Raw genomic sequence first — 21,500 nt, forward strand, 5'->3', positions numbered from 1 at the left:
ATTTTCCAGCCAACTTGTTCATGTGAGTCTGACTGGGAAGTAGCATTAACATGATATATCACTTCGAAGTTCCTAAACTGCTGGACGCTATGAAAGGGCAAAGTATTATTAGCATTACAAAACGGTCTGAAACACAAAAAGCTGATCTGTATTTAGGGGTTTGATTTCTTTGCCAAAGCTGGGATCTGAGCATTCAGTTCATTTAGTCTGCAGACAGGGACCTGCTTCGATGTTTAGCCCCGATTTCTGGTTTCAGATTCCAAATCCAAACCAAGTCTTGGACTCTCTAACACTTATTGCAAGAGGTGCAGTGCTGCTCCAGCACTTTGGCCAGTTGGCATTTCAGTCCCACAGCTACCTCTGTGCTTTCTCCGGATGTCTTCACCACTTGTTTGAAGACCTAGACTGAACCCAGAAACTTCAAGGAACAACGAGGAGAAAGATACCAGAACACAAGTGTCGATGTGGGCAATGGCATTTGGTAAAAGGCCATCTAGCAAAGCCAGTACGAAGAATATACTACAGGTTTGTGGATCCACACATTACTTAATATGTAAACCACTGCACATTTCATGTGTGCTTGCCATGACCTGACTACAGTAAAGTCCTGTAAGCGGGATACAACTGAATTAACATTAGTGGTCTCTTGAGAAGCATCTCTTTTCTTTCAATAGGAGAGAAACAGGAAATGTCCATTCCCTTTCCGGTACTGTGCAGAGCTTGATTCAGATGAGGCATCAATTAGCATTTCTCTTGATGAGTATTTGACAAACTATTATTTAAACTATCTCCACTGCCAGGTCCTTGGGAGAATTATACTCAGTGCCAAACAGTCTGTTAAAAATCTTGCCTAACAAGTCTGCACATTCCACACTTGAGAATTTAAGCAGATGCTTTATATGGCTAAGAGAAAGAGCTGCCTCCCAACGTCCACGGTGGAATTTCAGGTTGCTTTAATGGTGTCCAAATTCCTTCCCATCAGACACTTTTCTTACCAAATCATGAATAAAATACATCTTCTGCTCAGGCATTAAAACACAGAGGAGAAAACATATCAGCTGTGATGTCTTAATGAGGAAGGCTGAGTGAGAAAAGGTATGAATTAAGGCCCACAAATACAAAACCAGCGTTGCTTTTGGGGGCACATTTCTTCTGTAAGTACATGTCATAATGCTAGCTGGCCGTATGTTACCTGACATACAACAGTAAAGTTTGAAGTTGTAAATATTTTATTATTCAAGGGATATGTAAAGACTGAATGCCAATCATGTTGACTAAAATATTATAGTTGCCTAGTACTTAATGCATTAGAAAACGAGCAAAGAGCTAATGTCTGGTACTGGCTAAGACAAGGATTTCAAAGTGAGTTCAGACTAGCCCAAGGCCAGTAAGCTGTTTTTTGAGAAATTCTGCTCCCCAAAACCAGAATTTTCAAAGATTGTGGACTATCTCTGAACCATAACCAAAGCAGCTAAGATGTGATGGGAGCTGCTATTTCATGACATTTCTGTCATTTGGGGCTGCAACCTTATGAGAATAGGTTGTTGTGTGAGATGCCAGACAGAGGACCTGGAAAGAAGGGTCCTCTCTGAATTGAAATGAAAGCTGAAAGTGTGGGACAAATTCCACTCAGAGACTGAAATTTCACTACCCTCTTGTTACATTCACAAGGGTGTTTCATGTTTAAAATAACACAAATTAAAGCAAAATAAAATAATACTTTCTGATTACTGAGGACTAGAGATTGCTAAGATTTACATTGTACTTTCAAAGCCTTGACCTGTGATTTTTTAAATAAAATAATAATTTATTCAGAATTACATGTAAGTTAAGGGATCTGTTTCCTCAGCAATGCCTGACAATAACTCCAGGTAGTTTTATGGGCTGCGTTGGCTGTGAGGTCCCAAGTTAGGGCAATAGCCTCAGAGCGTATAAAAGCACATCCCATACTCCCTGAGCTCCTATCGCCAACGTGACAGAGATAGCTACAACATTGTCCTTCTCAGCTGAATCTCCAAATGAAATAGCAGTCATCTGTTCCTTTTCGCATCACTTTTTGCTCATGCCAGAAGGGAAATTAAACAAAAAGCATAAATAACCTAGAAGGAACACAGCTAGACGCATTTTAGACCCTTCAGACAGCATGCCTCACCATATCTCTCTACCGGCAGTCAGAGATGGGAAAACCATTATCAACTTAGAAGTTTGCTTGAATAGTTATTTAAACTAACCAGTCCTCTAAAGCCCTCCCTTTCGCAAAGCCAGACAGTTTTGTATTTCCACACCCAACACCATAGAAAGGAATCTCTCCCTTTCTTCACTCTATCCTTTGCGCTAGGGCAGTTCCCCATGGACGGGTCAATGAACTGGGAGTTTAGATGTATGGATTCTATTCCCGTGCTATCACTAAATGATACCGTGATATCAACACCTACATATTGCCTTGGGCCTGGGGAACCAATGCTGTGGTCCCAAGGAGGCATCAGGAAGGCCACACTCCATGCCCAAGGCCAGCTTCAGGAAGAAAATATCTTTCTTCCCTGCCCCTCTTTACAACACTGCCTCGACTTGGAAATTTCTTCCAGAGTTTCCTGAAAACTTGATATTTTTGTAGCAGGACAGAAAGAGAAGAGGCAGGTCCTTCAGAACTCCTCATGCTGAGTATCTAACATCAATAAACCTCGTTGAAAATCTTAACTCTTGTAAGTTCAACCATTCACCACTCATTAGGTTGTAACTAACCAGTCTGAAACAGGTCTGGAATTTTTCACAGACATCTAAGAAGACAGAAGGTACACAGCTTTATACCAGCAAAATTCTGTTTTCAGAAAGGTTTTGAAAATTTTGAGAGTTTTCAACTTTATACTGAACACATCCTACACTTCTTTGCAGTGTACTTGCATAACACTGAATACACAGGGTTGCCTTGATTTTCCTTTCCCCCCTAAGTATCAGCTCTGGATACTTCCCACAGGAATCTAACCAGTTACCAAACAGGTCCCATTCAGGGGAGTCCGCAATTAGGCAATTGTTCCCTTCTGCTGTGATAAATAATGGTGGCATCTCAAACACAGCAGTTTGGAAACCACTGATTTCCAAACATTAGTCGATGCTTATGGTAAGTGTATTGAGGTACCGCTGGCCCAGACTCCCTGTACAAATTAACACTGGTTTCCGGCTTTGCTAATGAAAGGCTGTTACGCTTTGCAGCTGCAGGTTTCTGCTGCAACAAATTCGAAAAGAATTTTTGAGGAAGAACAAGGAGAGAAGGGACAGGCACAGAGAGCGACTAAGCCTGGTTATTGCAAGAGACCATCATTTGGACGTTTCCTTTAAGAGTGAATTATATATGATAATGGCTTCATTGTCATCAAATAGAATACAATTAATTTTATTTTTTAGTATGTTATCAGCAAGCAAACCACCAGTATTAGCTAGATACCATCTGGGAGTGACAGTTTCCTTATTACAAAATATGTAAAAATATGGACTCCCTTAAGGAATCTGTTGCACTACATCTGCTCCGATTTTTGTTATATGCTAATGGATTTTAACCCAGCATATGAAGCATGTAAAAAAAATAACAGAAAATTTTCAACTAAATTACTTGTTTCACATTTAAAGTGTCACAAAGACAGAGACAGCCACATATGCAGCCCTAGCTACAGGGGACTGGGAAGAAACAAAGAAGTAAGGAAGAGGCATTTCTTACCTGCTGTTTTGCTATCCGAGCCTCTCTCTCGAGAGGGATTCGAGCTGCCCACATAATTAAGGCCACTTGATATGTGAAGGAAGTATTGGGACCATACACAGCTAAATCTCCAATAAGCTTAGGTGATAACAAAAGATTGTGACTGCCGAAGCACAATTATCTATCATCCTTATTTCCCTGTGTTCATAATATTTTAAACAATCACAATGATTAAAATGGGCTATTACAATTAAGGGACTATTCTCCAGGGTAGAGGGTTGGGTTTCCATGGTCTTCCCACATTCCCTTAACTTCCCTTGCCCTGATCAGATCCTGAGAATCCGCTGCAAAGGCAGACAATTCAGTCAGGCAACGGGGAGCTGCCGGGATTAGACTGCGAATACGGTAGATTAAAAATCCTCGCTGCTGAAATACTGGTGTCATCACTTTTGAGAGAATGACCCATTACCGGAGCTTGAAATAAATGGCTGTGCTGCAAACACAGGGCAGGGGAGGGCTGTTTTTTGAGTTGTTTTTTTTTTTCCCCTGTACAATTATGTAGAGCTGTAGCTTTAGGCGAACAGAATTTCTGCACTTGCAAAGCAGTTTGGTATGAATTGCTTTTGCACGGCTCCGTGTCCGCGGGCTCTGCGGTGTGAAATATACCAGGCATTACTTTTTCATTAGCGTCAACACAGGACGTTTCTACGTATTAAGCACTAAAAAAATATTTCATGATCTGTTTACACTTCATATATATATTAATTAGAGCCGGGAAGTTTTTGACTGCACATAAGCTTTTTGCATAACTTTTCTTTAAATAAAAGTAATGCACAGCCAGCTGTGGCGTCCCAGAGATTTTCCAGACTATTTGGAAAGACTATCTCTCCTCTTGCTTGTGCGTGTATATAAACACGCGTATATAAATACATACATATATATATACGGCCACACACATATATGCTCACACATAGCAGGGCATTATTATTTGCAGGTGTAAAGATGTAATTCGAAACAAAACTCTAAATTCAGTATTTTCTAGAAGGCAAAATTATGTAAGTGACTGTGCCCAAAATGTGTACAACTTAATGTTAATGGGATTGAAAAGTACTTTGCACCTTTGAAAATCAGTACTTACATACTTTATACAAGGCCTCCTGTGCAATGAACTGAAAGAGCTTTAGAAATATAAATTAATTAAGTCTCGCAACACACTGGTGAGCTAGTTAGATGTTCTCATACCTGCTAATAAACCCAAAGGGTAGTTTTAGGTGCAAAGAAGCTGAGTGAGTGACAGAATTAGGAAACAACTCAGGTGTCCCCAAGGTCTGTCTCCCCTTTTCTAACAACCGGATCACACTGTTTTCAAACAAAGAAGGAATTCACTTACCATGAGAGATGTTTAAATTAAAATAGAACACTTCCTCTTTTATTCCTGGTGGCCCCAGTTCAAGATCTGCAATTTCCAAAATTTCTATTCTGCTACTTGGGAAAATACACACAAGAAAAAAGCTATGGCCAGGTCAGAAGAAAATACTAATAACAATAAGCACTTTAAGGTGGAAGAAAAAATGGAAAATAGAGAAATGGGAAAGATATTTCTTGATAACGTGCAGCGTATTTTTTAAAGAATAGAACTAAACTGCAATTCATTCTAAGACCTAAAACTGCAAGTCGTATTTCGGTGCTTCCTATTGTTACAGGACTTAGTACCTGCTGATCCCAGTCACACTCGAGCAGGTTAGACAGCTTGGCCTAAATAAATCAATAAGTTTAGACACATGAGTGTCATAACAGGAAGCGATGGTTTATGGTAGATGTTTCTGGCTAGACATTACAGCTTGCCCCTCCTCGCCAAACGGGTGACTGCCGTCTCCCCGCAGAGAAAGTCCAGCTGGTACGACGACAAGGGATGGATTTCTGCTGGGACCCGGGGCGGGGGGAAGGCATCGGAGAACAGCAGTGGGATTTACTAGTCTGACTGGCAGGGAACACATGGCCTGGCGTGGCCGACCCGAGAAAGGAGGCTATATTCAAATGCGCCCAGGCCCTGCTTTTCATTCCGTTAATGGCCTAATGAAAACAACCCTTCAGCACCTCGCTCCCCTGTGCATTCGGAGGGGAACAGACCCCTGTAGCATTCATTTCCATTTACATGGAAACGCTTTATACTAAGTGGCAAAGCATTATTGCCTCCTTTGATACTCCCTGCAATAACAAATACTTGTGCTTCATTTTGCTGCATTAGCGGCGTGCCACCGCTATCTCAGAGAGCTGCAAGGTACTTCGGCTGCTTTGGGCACCTGGTCTGTTCCCGTCCGCGCAGGCTCACCCAGCAAAAGCCCAACTTTAGTATTTTATTTCCTCTTATTTTGGACAAATCTTCCAGGGAAGCCGAGGATAACGCTCACGCTGCCTTCGAAAGGGAACGGGCGCTGCCGGAGACCCGTGGGCTCTCTTCCGCACGGCCCAACCCCAGCACCTTCTGCACTTCGACTGAGTCGAGACGTGCTCTCAGAAAGCAGAGCGGTGTGCGACTGCAGCAGCCCGTGCTAGACCCTCATTTTCAGGTTCCTAGTCAGCATCAGCCTGTGTCAACCCAGCCAGTACTGAGGTTTTCCGAATCAATAGTGGGGTAACATGGACTTTGTGGCACGTTGATTTTGGAGATGAGCAGTAACTGCTGAGCACTGGGTGGGAGAATCAGAGTTCACCCTCTCCAAGAGCTGAGGATTCTCCAACGTCATAGCCAGGTATGCGTTAGAAAAGGCCAAGGGGGAGTTTATAATGGATCTCAATGAAGTCAGAGCCAGAGTATCATTCCAGTATATTTCTAACAAGATGTTCAGGAACAGATTTAAGTGGTACTTAATGTTTCTCCACCTACAGTACTTGCTGTCACTAGGCGCTAAATAAAAACGACTTACAACCTAGCTTTGAACTTTGTGAGCCAGCACAACTGAGTAGAGCTTGCAGAGGGCCCCACAGAGTTCAGGTTCACAGAGACATAATTAAAATGCACAAGATAGATGCTCAGTGAACTCCACCTTTTAATATTTCACAAACAACCTGGATGCCTTTCCTCCTGACCTCCGACAAAGACTTTTTTTTTCCTCCCGATCCTCAATCCACTTGTATTTAAGATTAATTGTTAGCCATTCGGTTAAGGGCAGTTGTGCCATTGTAACTTTTTAAAGCAGTAGCATCCCATTTTTCCAGCCATATTTCCTCCCTAGTAGGGAAAACTAAATGCGAGAGAAACATGAACCAACAATGGAGAAAAGTCTTGGCCAACTGATGTCCAAAAGCGAGATAGAATAGTATAAGAAACCCAGCCATTGCCCCCAAACTCCTAACATACCTGCATTTTCATTTGCAGCACTAGCTGCTCAAAACAGAGGCCTCTTTCTGCATAGTTACATGGCCTAGCTGAATTCTGGGCACTAATAATTCCTGTGAATTATTTGCCCAGTGTCCCCAAGATGGGACTACGGAAGCCAATAATGTGAGGGAGTAATTTGGGATCTAAAGGTGTCTAGTTCTGCAGGATCAAGTAGAAACAGCGCTGGCATTGCAGTCTAGGAAACACAGAGGACCTGAGATGCTCTACAGTGAGAGAAGATCTCAAAAGCCCAACTGGGAACAGAGCAGCCCATTTCCCCTGCTGTTTTGGCACTTCCAGAGGCAAGCTACTTGAGCTGACCATTAACTTCGCTCATGCTTATGCCCAGTGTCAAAAATTCCTTTGCAGAAAGAAAAGGAAAGTTTTTGCACTGGCCTCTTTCCATGTGTTACATTGTCCTGGAGACTTTCCACTTCTTTCTTGTCATGCAAATTCTACGCATCATCGAACCCACAGTCAATAGTATTCTGTGAGTAGCCAAAAATGGTTAATAAAGCCCATGTTTATTATACAATATATCTGAAAAATACTGGATGCCTGTGAATCCCAGACTCCCAAATCAACTTATATATTCTCTCTTTTCTGTTCTTGGTATTCCTACATTTAATACCTCTCAGAGTATCACTCACTGCGATCCGAACCTGGCATTGACCTCCAAGTGTTTTTAAGGAGACACCAGCAAAGGAACTGCTAGAAAGGCAGCCCACAGCAGAGGAGGAGCGAGGGGTCTGTTTCATGTCAATGTTTCAAATTACCCCAAGGAAAGGAACGCACATTTTTGCTCCTGGGAAGCTGGCTTTGGCAAGTGGGCAAAACAGCGCACGAGATCTGATATGATGTCAATACCAGATCAAAGAGACTCATCAAGTCAGCTAGCGAGTGAGCTGGGAGCCCTGGGAATTGCTGCTGGATTCATGCTTTGGTGCTTTGCAAATTTCTTAAACTTCGCAGCGCAACCAAGGGCTGCCCTCTCCCTTGTCCTTGCAGGAGTTTTACAGATTTTTATTGCCGATATTATTTCAGACTTTCTCTACCTTTGATTGTTTTAAGCAGTCGGGTTTCACAGCGCATTAGCAGCCCTGTAGCCTTACTTTCTACCTGTAGTTCAGGGACTTGGTTTTCTTCTCCTCCTCCTCCTCACCTAAAGTTCAAGAACTCTCTAGTTAAGAAGTTTCAGTATTGATTCAAAGCTTTAACACATAAACTTCAGCAACAGCAAAAGGCTTTGGCAATTTGGGCTTTAGAAATGCTAAGCAGCTTCTCTTTGCTTCTGAGAAAAGAGGTTGGAAAAAGCAACTGAAAGACCCATGTCAGTAATCTATTTAAGAACTCAGCAACCAACGGCGTTTTATATTTTAACAACTGAAATACTCATGTCATTGTAATAGGAGACATAAAAGCAAATCATATTTTAGATGGAGGTATATTCATTTTAAGACACACTGTGACAGAAACTGCTTTACACAGAAAGCTTTACTATAAGTGTAGTTCGTTTGTGGGGTTTTTTTTCAAAAAGACCTATCTGGATGTCTTGATATTCAAAAGATGAGGGGATATGATCTCATTTTGCTGTAGATATATAGCATAAGAGTTAGGCAGTATAATTCAAAACAAGTGTTCTCAAACTCTCTCCTAGCTGTGGATCACAGCTTCAGCGACTCCGAATGGGTCACTAATTGGTGCCCATTGATCACGCGCAGCATCCACTCCACCGCTCCGCGCTCGGAGAAACAAGTAAGCGCCCTGGCTATACACAGTTGCCTTACAGTAGGATTGCAGATGAGAAGCAAAACAAGTTGTACTCAGAAGGGGTACTCAGGACCACTAGAAAGTGCCCGAAATACAGAGTGAGAGCCACTGAATACAGCACATCCATCTTACAGTGTCAAACTGATTCACGGATTCACAGCGACAGTGTCTGGGGGGGTTGGCCGGCTTAGGCTGGGGAGGCGTTCGCTCAGCTAATGAGGCCTCCAACGTCCCGCAAAGTCAAGAGAACTCTTCCCTTTCCCTTCAACGGCCTCCGCGCAGGGTGTGCAGTGATCCTGAAGCTCTAACATAGAGCTGTGCAGCACACGTTCCCGCTGTCCCCGTTCCAAGCCATCCTTCTCCCAGTCCTGCCTGCTCGTTATTCCTCGTGTTCCCACTCTCCACTTCTCAAAGTCCCACCGCAGCTCCAGCCTCCTTGGTCTGCTTCGTAGAGCAGTCACCCAGTGCCCGCGCTCCCAGCTGCTTTCCCTCCTCATTTTCCTACCAACTTCCAGGTTCTGTTTTTCCTCCTTTCCTCAGCTCCTTTCCTCATCAAGTGATTAAAGGTTAGCAAAGTTGACACAACAGAAAACGGTCCTGCAACAGGAGATGACAGGTGACCTTTCAGAACGCAGCCTGCCTCCCTGTTGCTTCTCTGATGCTAATGAAGCTTTGCCAAAAACATAAAGGATGAAACGAGGCATTTCTTTTTTAAATATGGAGTAATCCTATAGATATCCATATAGTTACCCATACTAATGTAACCCCCCAGTAGTTTATCCAGGTTCAGTGAAATGATTCTGCATTTATAGGCAGTGAAAACAACAGGAAAACGTTGCAAAGTAATCGTAGCTTAGAAAACAGGAGTCAGGGTGCTGTCGGGATCTAGACGCAAACAACTGGGATCCTCTGGTGACTGCAAAACGTGGAGGTAAGCCAAGTTTGCCATTTATTTTTGGATTGTTTGTTTGTTTTCAAGGACAGGGGTTTTTTGTTTTGTTTTGGGTTTGGGGTTGGTTTTTTTTTCAGCAGAGAAGTACACTATTCCTTTAAAAGCTCGTGTTATTTTAGTGCAAAAAGGTCTCTCTCCTCCACTCTGCCTCTCAGCCTTGAGGTTCACATTGTCACTGATAGCACTAATCTCTGAAGAACCTTTTCAGGATCAATGATTATAGTACTGCTAGCCCCTTGTTTTGCAGACTTTTAAAAATAAAATAAAATAAAAAAAAAATAACCAGCACAATCAGGACACACTCCTTTTCATCTCTGTCTTTCTCATAATTTCCCATGGCAGAGTTCATGTCAAAAATGCTTGGTTTCCACCCTCCGCCCAATTGTAAGCTCTTCAAAGGGAAGAGAATAAAAGTTGGAGCCTGAATCCCGGAGCAAATGCTCCTGCAGCCATGCTCAAGCCAGCTTTTGAAGTCTTTCGGCTCACCTCTTGATGCCAGGCAGGCCCCTATTATTACCAACGTTGTTAGCCATTTCAGCTCCATTTCCAGGCCTACATGGACAAGAGAGCAAGGGAGGCCCTTTCATGTCAGCCTTTGCAAAGCGGCTTCGCTGTTTGAAGGATGAAAGTCACTCTTGTTTGTTCTTGCTGCGGTGCACAACATTTGCCTCAAAAAATAGAGGCTGTTGCCTTTCTTGAAGTGGACCGCACATTGCTGGACACGATCAACACTAATGGCAGTTCTTGCAGTCAGGGTTTGGGGGGATTTGCTGGGGGGGGGGGGTTGTTTTTTTTTCTTAAAGAATGTAAATAGCCAAGCATCGTGGCAGCAGGATCATTTTTAATTTAAAAAAGAAAAATACATTTTTGCAGATATTGCGGGAGAGGGAGAGAGGGAGGAAACAGAACCGTTTCCTCACGACGCTAGTGCAGATGAGAGATTATTTTAATGAGGGCCAAGTAACAAGAACCCTGAATTCAGGGACACCGAGAGAGGAAGCTTTTCCCCCGGCCCAGAAGCAGCCCAAACAAAGCTGACTGATCCCAGACACAGAAGCGGCCCGAGAACCCCCCCGAGAGGCTCTGTCTGGATTCGCCGCACCATCTGGGCGAATTCCCCCTCTTGCAAGGGGAGGCCAGAGCGATCTAAACTTCCCCTCTTTGACTCTGCAGTGACAGCTAGAGCTTCGCCTCACGGTATCCTCTTTTCCAGCCTCACTACGTCCTCTCTCAGTCCCGGAGTTTCTACCTCCGCTTGTGTTTTGAAGGGAGTGGAGGGAATAAAGAGGAGGAGGAAGAGGAGAAAGAAAACCCCCGAAGCTGAATGCCATTTTCCAGGGAACGAAACCCTGAAATTTTGCGGCCGATACCCTCCTGCAGCAAAACTGCAGCGAGGAGGTTGCCGAGATAAGAGAACCCCCAAGCAAGCAAGCCACTAAGTAAATAAGCACACGGGGAAAGGAAGTTTTTGTTTTGATTTCTCGTTAGTCATGATATTTAGCCTTTTATCGCAGCAAAGTTCCCATCCACCCCCTTGAAATCCGGTGCTATATATTCTTCGCTCGTAACAACAACAATGCTAAGAAGTCTGAGAGCAGGGAACGGGCGGTCAAATGTGCTTCTCGGTCCAGCTGTGTTTAGTTTTCCGATGCCCATGTGTTCCTTGTTAGGCTGTCTTCCAGCCCTCCTCTGCCTTCTTTTCTATTCTTCCCAGTCCAAAACTATGAACCAATTACAGACCACAGAGTCAGCTATTTACCCCCTCCTGCCTTTACACAGCTATTTCCTGCCTGCTATCAGCAAAGTTAGACAAAGATGACAACAAGCCCAAGGTTTTTACCATAAGTTGAACCATAAGCGAGGACCTGAAAACACCCTAAAGCTGTTATATTTTATGTAGGGGAAAATTTGAAAAGGATTATCCGGGGAAAGCAATCAGCTCCAGACTGAAATCTATCTCGCTGGTGTTTATATGATAAAATAATTGCCATTTAGGCCTGTATCACACTCAGAATATGAATCATATGTCTTGAGGGGTCTCCTGCAGAGGTTCGGGGGCAGAGCTTCCTTCTTCGCCGTAGTAGCCTCTCTGGAGGTGCACATGGGTCTCCGGGCCAAAGAAAACAGTTGTGATTACAGAGTGATAGAGGCAGCCACATGCTGATTCAAAGACCTATAATCTTCTCCCCTTCAACCCTCCCCCTCCCAAAAGCAACAAGTCTGTAAAACTCATTCACTTGCCAGAGGCTGTTTATTCTGTTTAATGGCCACCTATCACCCCTTCACTCATTCTTTTTAGATTTACTAGACAAGCACAAAGCAAATTAGTGCAAAATGCTTTCAGTCAAGTGTCAGGTGGAATCAGACTTGATGAATACTATACTGCTGGGCTTTATAACTGTAGGAACACATATACTGACAACATTGTCTCCTTCAATTAAAGCTACGCTGCCCGTTTTCTGAAGCCCTCATAGAACTCCCCCCCCTCCTCCAAGTCGAACGTATAACTTTTTAATATCTTATTTTAATAAAGACATTTTGACACCACTGCGATGGCGCAAATGGAGAAATCTCAATGCTAGAATTTTTATGATGTGTTTCAAAAATGTATTCTTCAAAGGAAATACTTCACTGACACGCTGATCTCCAGCAAAGTGTGGATATGTTCGAAAATAGCACCGTGTCTGAACCTTGTAATGTAATATTTATAGTATAAATCTTGCTAACTTGCCATAAAAATAAGTCTCCATTGTTGCTCATCCATAAATACAGAAGGCCAAAGGGGTGGGGGTAAGGGTGGAGAGGGGGCCTGGTTTCTCCTTGGCAAGGCAGGCCAGGGATGTACTTTCCCCCTTAAAGCTCACGCATGGAGGAGTCCACACGCACCAGGGGCGAGTGTAAGCCCAAGGGGAACGCATGGGTTTCTAGCAGTGTGACTCCCATTAAAGTCAATAGGAGCCATGTGGCTGAAACCCCCCCATGCGTCTCAGAAAATTCACCCCAAGCCAGAAAACATTCCTCTGAAGACAGATTGTATCTGACGGGCACGGCTCAGAGTAACGAGCTGGTGATGCTGCGCTGCTCCAGGGATGCAGTCTACTGCAACTTGCTTTTGCTGGGACGTTCAGCTCACACAGCAGACCACCAGAGCACAGGACACCCCAGACCATCCCAGCATGCTCCAAAAGGCTTGCTTTTTGCTCTTCCCTGAGCTCAGGGAATCAACAGGATTCATCAATCCTGAGCTCAGGGACTGTGATTTAAAGCAGCTTCCTCTGAGCACCAGAACATCAGCCACTGTAATTACAGTGAGCTTGCAACGGTGTCCAGGAGCAGACAGCTCAACAGAACAGGCACAGAGCGATAACGACCCCACGGACAGACCGGGGTAACTACTTTGAAGAGGGAGAGACTACAGGGTTGCCTGGAGGTACGGCTTCAGTGGCCACACATGGGATTTCTGCTCAGAGCCCGTACGACGGAAGCGGTTCCTGACTAGTGAAGACGGGGCAGTGGCTGCAGACTGCCACCTGGATGCGTGCTTTTCCCAGCAGGCAGAGCAAGCTGCTGTGGGTCCCATGAAAGGCCATGGCCTTAAGAATTTTCATAACAACAATTTAGCAGGTAACAGACCTGCAGAGAAGCTATAGAGAAATGACATGCTCTTTTAGGCATCCTGATACCACAGGGTGTGATACAAAAAGTGTAGCAAGAACGATGAATCCAATCGCCTGTATCAAAACCATCAAAACCATCTTACGTCCCTTTTCAAGGCTCCAAAAGACTAAATAAAGATACTTCGACCAGTTAAATTAAACAACCAAAACGTCATCATCTTGTATCAACTGTTTAAATTCCAGTTAAACTGGCAAAGGACTGTGAAGCTGGAAGGTAGTATTATAAATGAATAATATTATTATTCTCTTTCCTCTTCAGGACAGTGGATTTCACAGGCAAAGTCTGGTTCTGCAGTATATTATAATGCCTAAAAGCAACTCTAAACCATGATGAGAGAGATGAATAAGAACCTTTATGCAGGTGTATTCCATGAATGTCTTTTATGGATGCCAAGTTGAGGATAAAATCTAATTTACAGCTCTAAATTGGAAACATGCACAAACCCTTTGGAATGCATGTTATTAGTAAGCCAGCTTAGAAGTCTGCATTAAACTCATGCCCATTTGCAGTAAGAAGAAGAATATCATAATTATTTCCTCCACTGCTATTTCCTTCATCTGAGAGCAGAAGAAGGTGCCCAAATGAATTCAAATTCAACCAAATGGGGCTGACCTTTAATTTTGTTCTAATTCCCCCCCAGCCCAGGAAATTCAGTGAGGGGCAAACAGGCAAAATATTTTAATTCCCTCAGCATTTTTACTTTGTAAGTTTAACAGATCCTTTTTTTCCTTCCCAAACCTACTTTTAGCCTGTGGCTCCTTAAAAATGCTACCCCCATGGTGATACTGCATTCAGGATGCATGTGTAAAGCAGGGGAAGGAGGACAGGAAAAAGACCTTCTGGCCCAACAAGCTGAGCCTCTCTCCATCTCTTAGGCCATGAACAGATAGGCGAAGCTTGAGGCCTCAATCTGGGGCCAGCTGTAACAGCTCTGCTACATACAAATGCCCTGAAAGACACAAATTTTGAAGCGCAAGAAAACTGTGCGGTTCATATACGAATACGCTGTCAATGCTGGGGCAGGGCCATTTGCAAAAACGATCCAATATTTGACATGACGCCACTCAGGTACGTGTACCAGAACGTAGCATCAACCTTTCATGCACTAGAATGCAGGAGAATGCAAACCTCTGCTTACTGTACACCAAGTGCTAATACAGGGGAGCTCTGCGATTCTTAGGCAGCCCCAGCCAGCACAACATCCGAGCATCTCCTGTACAGAATATACGGCAGGAAAGGAAGAGCTATTCCACCCCTTCTCCTTTCGCCCAGAGGAAAAACACAGACACAAAGGACAGGGTTCATCAGCCACATTTGAGTCACCTCTGCAACTTCACTTTCCAGCCTTAATTAGTCATCTGGGCTCTGTTTATAGTCAGCGGAGGGGAACAGGGTAAAGGGCTTTTTCATGCCATCTTATTTTTGATATCTAATTTAGATATATCACCTTATGAAAGCTCTACTACCTACATGGTGGGACCTAAGCTACTCTAAATTACTGTTCCAGATTGAGCAGAGGTACCAACCACTGATCTAGGCTAAGGGACACACAGACGCTTGCGCCAGAGAAGGTGACCATATGGGAGTCTTCTGAGCCCACAGCTAGAAACCCAAATGCTGGGGCACCCTTCTGGACTGTTGTCCATCCTCACTGCCGGGTTCCTCCACTGAATTCATTCAACCACAAGGTGGCAAATTCTTTACCAGATAATTTCATTTTCCTTGTCTCTGGGGAGCCTGCATTAGCAACACACATACGACACCAAATCCTGCAGCAGAAATTCAGCAGCTGTAAATGAGAGCAGTTTAATTGACAGCAATGCAAAGTCCAGCCCAAGCCTGTTGAGGGTTTCAATTTTTTTCTGAGACCAGCGATCAAAGAGCAAATTTTTATAAACAGTGGAAAACTGCATCATGGTTAAGTCTACTACAGAAACATGTGGAAACAAACCTGCAACATTTACAACAATTGTCTTCTCTCAGCTGCAGTTTCATTTCCTAAAGTACCTATCACAGGGTCTTGCTAATTCCACGGGGAGCTGAGAACCTGACATTTAATCCTGCCAGGGAAAAGCAGCTAAGAATAAAAATTTCACCTACAAATCAAAGGTGCAGAGTCATTGTACCTACTAAATAATTCACTGAGTTTTAACACGCTAGCTTTAAAAAACAACTATGGAAGCAAAATCTGTTTCAATTTCCTCTTTCTTTTTAAGATGTGGCTCATATTAAATTAGGAGCTGAGCCTCATATCTGAGGCAGTTAAACCAGACTCCTCATGTGTCACTGCCATCTCACCTGCTGGATTCTTCCTGGGAGTTTGAAGGGACAAAAGTTGCCAGCTTTAATTGCTCTTGCTGAATGGTAACATGGGGAAATGGGGAAGAAAGTTTCAGCAAGCAGATTTTGTGTTCCGCTTGTAAAAATGTTTTCAGAAGGTTGAAAAATTTTATCAGTCTTCTAGATGCACGAAGGGGGTTGAAGAAAAAGGAATATAGGGAAGTTAGATTAAAAATTGCAACATTTAGAAGAATGGGAAATATAAAACATTCCAAAACATAACTGCCATATACGCTTGCATGTGCTGGTTTGTGTTGTCGTCTATGTTGACTCTAGAACTGTTTTAGAAAAGTCTTCTTTAATAGCTCCCTGCCTTTGTAATGATAGATTTTAATCCTCCAGTCCTGCTATCTGATAACATTATAAGTCCCCAAATCCTTTAATGAATTATAAACATACATAAGCCCAGCAGCCCAACTTCTCCCACAGAAAGGCTGTCAGGCAAAGGCTACAGAGATTTACCTCCACATCAGTGGCAAGAGAGGAGATGTTTTGACCCAAAACATTCTTTGGAGATAAAGTCTGGAGAACTGGCTAATACAGAACAATCAGAAGATCTTTTTTTGGAAACTAAAAGATGATGACTCACCTTCAGTAAGGCAGAACTGACAAAACAATAATCGTTGGCAAAAACCTAAAATGGGGGTTCTAGTGACTGTAACGAGTCCCATCGTGCTAATGGCTGGGCCCAAAGCCCGCTGGAGTACATGGAAAGCCGTCGGGGAGTTTGAACTGGGGAGTCTGAACTGCGCCAACACCTGCACACAACAGCCAAGGGGCTGCGGGAGTACGAGCTACCAGGAGAAGTTGCAGTTCCCATGCTGGGGTAGAAAGCCACAAGCTGCTGCCACCTCGAGAGCCAGCAAGGCTCTGAACGTGGCACCTGGAGCATCCGAAGGGGCAGGAACTGCAGCTCACCCCCATGCAAACAGCACACCCGAACGCTCTCGAGCTTTTTCACCCTCGCTGCGTTCCCAGGCTGGTGTGCGCAGCAGTAACACGTGCATCCCCGCTTCAGTTTACTATGGGTATTTTGACAGCTGTTTAAATCCTCCACTTCCCATTGGTACTGCCTCCTCCTCACGGCGAGCCCTCGATCCCTGCTGCACAGTGGCAACCTCCCCAATCACACAGTGTCGGTGAAGCAGTTACTCACACGAAAGCAATCAGAGGGCAAGACGGGGCGAGATCTAGCGGCTAAGATGCAGCTGCCACCTGGTCAGGAGGCAGCAAAGCCAACTTAGGAACAGGGCAAAGTTACAGATTTGACCAAAAGCTCAGAGAAATTCCCTCCCTTTCCCTTTCAGGGCTGGGGTTTCTCAGCCATGTACCTGCAGATCTCTGCAAGGAACCACTGCGAGGTGGGCTGGGGGGCCATGAAGGGCTTTCCTTTCCTGGGCAGGAGAGGCATGAGACTCTGGAGACTCATAGCACCAAAGACACTGCTGGCAAAATCTACAGGCAAGCCGCAGGGACCTTAAAAAGCCTGCTGAGGAGCCTGAAGGAGGTCAAAGGAGGACAACCAGCGTTCAGGGAAGCAGGGTGGGAGACGAGAGAACGTATCCAGATGGACTGCATCCTCAAATGGATCTTGCAGCGGGTGACTGGTGGGAAGAGGTCATGATCTCCCTCCTTAGCACAAAACTATTTCTCTTGTTATATCCATGTCACTGTAATCAGCATATGGCTTGCTATCTCCAAAGGTTATTATACTGACAGCATTTTCTAGCTTAATGTGAAGCCATAATCTGCTGCTAACTAGAAGCGAAGAAGCCAGCTTTCTGCTGGCTAAACCACACAACCGAGATTCAGGAGTCTGCACAATTTTTCCCAGCTCAGCCAGTGGTTCACTCCATACTTTTGATTACACCACTTGGACTCAGTTTCCACTGGTGAAGGAAAAAGGTAACAACATTTTCTACCGTGGGGTGACTTGAAACTTAACTAACGTTTGCTGTGTGCAATGATCCTCAAAGGGGAGATGCCCAACATCACGAAGCACTCGGCACCTCTTTTTCTTTCTCAGGCTCCAAGACAGCTAAGTGTCTCGATTACCATAAAATCACACAATAATCTACGTCTTTTCTGCCTGTTACTGAGCCGGTGGATTCATGACAAGAACTGCATAAAAATTATTTTGCTCTCCCAGACACTACAACTCCTCTGGCAGGCCAAGAGAGAGCCTGACAAAGGGGTGAACTCTCTGCACCCGTGTCATTTTTCCCCATATTTTACAGCCTCAGAGAAGTGTGTTGAAGTTCACTGCCTGCTACCTGGTTGGCAGGTCTTGCTCAGAAATTATTTCATTCATTATCAGTACATTTTCAAAACTGGATGTTTTTACACTGCCAAAGAGTAAGCACCATAAAGTGGTTGTGAAAAATGCGTTGGCTGACATAAACCAGCCTCTGCTGGATGCACTAAATATGTCAAAGCAAACTCAGATGGTCCTTTAACTCAGTAGATGCGGCATCATGGGGAAAAGTGCATTCTTCTCCCAGCAAGCAAGAATAACAGCTCAAACACTTAAGGACTCCACCTGATTTCTCCCTTGTGAAACAAAATGTAGATTTTATTACCCACCATATAATTCACTCTACTTATGGTTTGCATAATTTTTCCTCTTTCCAAATACATTTCACTTTTATCAGCTTCAGGGGCTTTACACCTGATAGAGCCGGAGTCTGAACTGTGTCATTTAAAGATGTCTAAAAAACCACAAGGCAAAGGTAAGGCTTGCTATCGTGTACATTTTCAGGCCAAGATTTTACCTCTGGTATTACTTCTACAATAGCTCCCTGGGCCTTCATAACCCTCGTTTTACCCTCTGTACAAATTAGGATAATCCCTGATTTTGCACAAGACTCACTACGCAGTCCAAACAGCCCATATACTAAATCTATTGCAAAGTATGATTTCCGGAACATTTCAAAGACGGATTACAATACCAGTTGAGTACATGATTTAAAAATAGAAGGAAAAAACCTTAAGTGTGGCCATAGAAAAATGACACCACATCTTGCAGTGTTCCTTTAAAAAAGGAAGACAAGAAAAAAGAAAATAAAAGATGGCTGACTGCCAGAGTTTTGTGTTAACTTGAAGTGCAGAGGTGATTTTTAATGCTTCAAACATCATTCATGAAATATTATATATATAATTTGTACTCAAAATAACATGCAAGCTCTCCAAGGAAACATTAAAATAAATAGCTTCTTTAACTCTTTTGTACCTTGATCGTATCTTATTTTGATGAATCAATAAAAGAGAGACGTAAGATTGATGTAGGACAGATCAGTAGGGCAATCATGTACTTTATTACATATTTATGAGTCTGAAAGATCAAAGGATGTTTTTATGCACATAACTTGGCAAATGTGTTTTGCCACGTTCAGATATATTCCAAGTGACTTTAGCAGAAATGTGAAGGAAGCTGGCATGCTGCCCACAGTGCTATTTGGTAAGACTTTGAATGATGGTGGGATTACAAACCACAATAATAAAAACACATACAGCATAACATTGATGCATGTAAACAGTATATACAAATGCATATGTGTGATCGTATAATGTGTGTATATACAACATATTGCATTTTCTACACATGTGCATACATATGCAAACTACAGCCCAGATTCGACATCTCTTGGAGTCACTGGAAACCTTTCACTTGACATTAGCAGGCACGACATGTAACAAGTGTGTGCTGGGAAGGCAGAGGGTCACCCGAATTTGACTAGGACTGGATATGCCCTTGTGATCCAGAAGACCTTAGTTTGATCCCCAAATCTGCTACAGGTTTCCTAAACGATCCTGTGCAAGTCACGTTTGGAGAACACGAGTTTCCTATTAGTTCAATCTCAAACGTTGCTGTTTTCACAGTAAGAGCTGTTTATTGCTAACAACGCATATGAGGAATACACTTCCTAGAATCTCTGCAAACCTGACCCAAGGCGTGCATTAAAATGGACTAAAACGTTTGTGCACCCGGAGTCACCAGAGCCCCTTTTATGACCTCGAGACCAAACTGTCACTCATTTTCTCATTTGCAAAGTGGCAATAATACTACCCAGACACAAAGCGAGTTGAGTAAGAAAATCAGCTACTGTGATGCTACCGAGACTAACAGAAAGGCATTATCTTCCCAAAACTGAGATAGCAGGACTGGTATCAATCTCCTCTTACTGTTTTCCTACCATTATTTAAAAGTCAATGGTAATTTTTTATTAGATTTAGCAGAACTTGACTGACTCAAAGATGCTGTAGAAGCCTGTCAAAATGTGCTAAAATATACAGTACCTGCCAACACCACATAGGGAACATCAGGATATTACCTGCAGCTACAAGAGGGGTGGGCCTCGGGATCTGTCACTACTTGAAAGGTGCTACCAACATTTAAAATAAAAAGCTAGTGAAAATAACGCTACTGATTCACGCTGGTTATTAGAGTCCCAAAGCAGAGGTATTAGGGGTGGAAGAGCGAGACAAATGCCTTCATCTCTCCTACTCCCTTCTCTGTTTGGGTAAATACTGCATTATCCAGGTTACTTTTAAGTGCATTAAGCAAAGGTGCTTTCTCCGCTCCCTTTGAACAACAGATCACATTAGGAGATTTCTTCCTATTGTTAGAGCTGATGGATTCAGCTTGGCAGGTTCAGCTATTAAAAAACACCATGGCAAGTCTGTCATTCCCTCTGCTGCTCCCCCTCATTTTTGCTCATCGAGGCAGGCAGCTCTCCCCCACCTCCCCTGCCCCGTTTTGTCCCCAAATCCTCAAGATACATATATTTCCATGCTCCTTGGTCTATTTGACCATTATACCTTTGCCAGCACAACCCTGCTGCATTTGAACCTTAATTTTCCCTTTTAGAATTTTTTTCATGTCACTGTGAGTTTTGATGCCCTGAATAATCCTTTGACCTTGGTGTTTACATCTTTCCAGCATCTACAAGGTGAACTCATGGTCAATGGTGGACACCGTTTAGCCAATCCATATTATTTAGTTGACTGTTTTGCTCTTTCTTCATGACTCATTCTCTCCAGGTTCCTCATTAATTTGTTTTTCCCTTCTCTGGACTGTTTTCCTTTGTCAGTATTGCTGTCACTGCAGTGCCCAGAAATGAAGCATTCCAATATCTGCTGAATCAACCCCTACGTGCTGTGTCTGCCCTAAGTACTATTAGGAAATCTCTCACCCAAGTGGTCGCCTTAAAGGCTGTCTCAGACAGCCTGGACTCTGAAGTAATTTCTGCAGCGTTATCTATCTTGACAACTTTGTTGCTCTTTGCTTTTCCCAAGTTTTACCTGTATTTATCAACAGTTACTTTTACAAAGGTCTTCTTAGTGTCTCAAGGGTTGATTCAATGAAGCCTTTTAAGCCGCTATTTAGAGTTAAGCACACGAATAAGCTCTTCCATTTGAAGACAATAGGACTAAATGGCTCACAAGACAATATACATTTAAGCGTTTTTGTAAATTAAGCTGTAATTGTCCGACAGTCTTTTGGGATTTTTTTCTTTCTTTTTTTTTTTTTAATGAAAAAAAATCCAACCAGCTCATCTCTACATTTTAAGACTGCATTTCTGATTACCTGCTGGCAGTAAGGCTGTTGTTTGCAAAAACTACTGATGGATCCTTTTAGAACAAATGTTTATTAAAATAACAATTATTAAAAACCCCACCTCATCACA

This window comes from Apteryx mantelli, chromosome 15, assembly GCF_036417845.1.
Source record: "Apteryx mantelli isolate bAptMan1 chromosome 15, bAptMan1.hap1, whole genome shotgun sequence".
Lineage (NCBI taxonomy): Eukaryota > Metazoa > Chordata > Aves > Apterygiformes > Apterygidae > Apteryx > Apteryx mantelli.